Here is a 1,746-nt window from a genome sequence, read left to right on the forward strand (position 1 = left end):
CTCTCTCTCTCTCTCTCTCTCTCTCTCTCTCTCTCTCCCCCCTTCTCCCTCTCGTTTGCTCTCGCTCTCGTCCCCGTTCCTCCCTCCCGATCCCGAGGGGTTCCCGGTTAACAACGTGGGGAGATGCTCTTCGCACGGGTATAACACCTCGCGTGCCTGCACGGCAACGATTCCCTGGAAGAGAGAAAATCCCGCGTCCGCGCTTGGCACTGCCATCGCACGATCGGAGAGTGACGTTTCCAGGGCAAGCTGACGGGGAACGGACGAGGACGTTCCCCGCCGATTTTGCGCGCGATGAATAGCAATTTTTTGCACGCGACGTAATGTTCAATGAAAGAAAGGTAGACGGTCGTCCTCTCGTAAGACTTTATTTGGAGCAAGCGGCGCGCGAGTCGAAGGTGTGCTCGCTCCGGGAGACGACTGAGAACTGAACTTTGCGAGAGGGTTCCTTAACGAGATAGTTATTCATCGATAACGCAACGCGTTCTAATGTCGGAGGTAATTGGTTTCTCAGAAGAAGTCAAAAAATTAATAGGTTGGCATATGACGCAACGGTCCGTTAGGATAGGACTTTCTTTTTACAGCTGATTGCGGACCGAAAGGTCGGGAAGAGAATTTTGCGAAGGAAAAGTAAGGACCAACTCTGATTGGTCGAATCTCAGTGTGTAATCTCAATCTCAATCCGTAGTCTGATACGGGCTTAACGGCACGCGTTCGTCCGCGTGTTGTTCAATTCACTTTTCGATCTCGTCTGAACACTATACGTAGCGTTTAAGCAAACATTGGGAACTTGTCTAAAGTAGCCGTGAGATTGGTGGTCGTTAAAGAGATACGCACGTGCGGAATGAAAGTTTGAATAACCGGCGCGATCGAACTCCACCCGCGCGGCGGGGGCGATCTGGAGGCGAACCCGATATTTTGCAATCACTTTCACCGCGTTGCTTTCGAATTGCGGCCAGACAGACAAAACACGCGCGTCAGAGTCGCGGCAGCGACGCAATTGCCGCGGAAGCGGCTTATGATTTAACATGTTTGCGCTTTAAACAGGTTTGCGCGGATTTTACATATAAGCTCGGCGCGAGAAAATGGCGGCATAACAAATCTCGTATTTGCACGCGTAAATATGGAAACGGATTCCTGAGAGAGAAAGAGAGAGAGAGAGAGAGAGAGAGAGAGAGAATCTGAAAAAAGAGCAGGAAGCGTGTAACGCGCCCTTTGAGAATCCCGTCGAGCACGTAACCGCGAACACGGAGATATTACATTATTAACGTTCCGACCCGCGGCCATTATACTGCTAATAATTTTTATCTGATCTAAGGATAAAAGCGGAATCGTGACGATCTGAATAAGTTTTCTCTGTAGAGCCATAAAGCTATAACGCGTCTATCTCGCATTTTTTTTCATATCATTCCTCCCACGATGATAATTCGCGCGAGAAAAATTGCCATTAGTTGGGAAAACCGAGACGAACGCAGGTGCGGAGTTCACTCGCTTCGCGATGTAATCCGGCGAAATCGCGGCGTACGAGGCGCCTGCGCGGCGGGAGAGACGCGCGAGCGCGGCGCTTAGCGCGAAACGAGTGCGCGGCGCGTTGGCGCATGCAAAATGCAGCGGCGTAAATGTCAGGGTCATCTCGGCGCGGCATAACGCGGCAAATACCAATTAAATACCAATGCTGCCCCGGCGGATTTATATATATATATATATATATTCGTAGAAATGGATATTTTCTCACGTGCCGATCGG

This window comes from Vollenhovia emeryi, unplaced genomic scaffold (assembly GCF_000949405.1).
Source record: "Vollenhovia emeryi isolate VEMERY1.0 unplaced genomic scaffold, V.emery_V1.0 DF939347.1, whole genome shotgun sequence".
Classification (NCBI taxonomy): Eukaryota; Metazoa; Arthropoda; class Insecta; order Hymenoptera; family Formicidae; genus Vollenhovia; species Vollenhovia emeryi.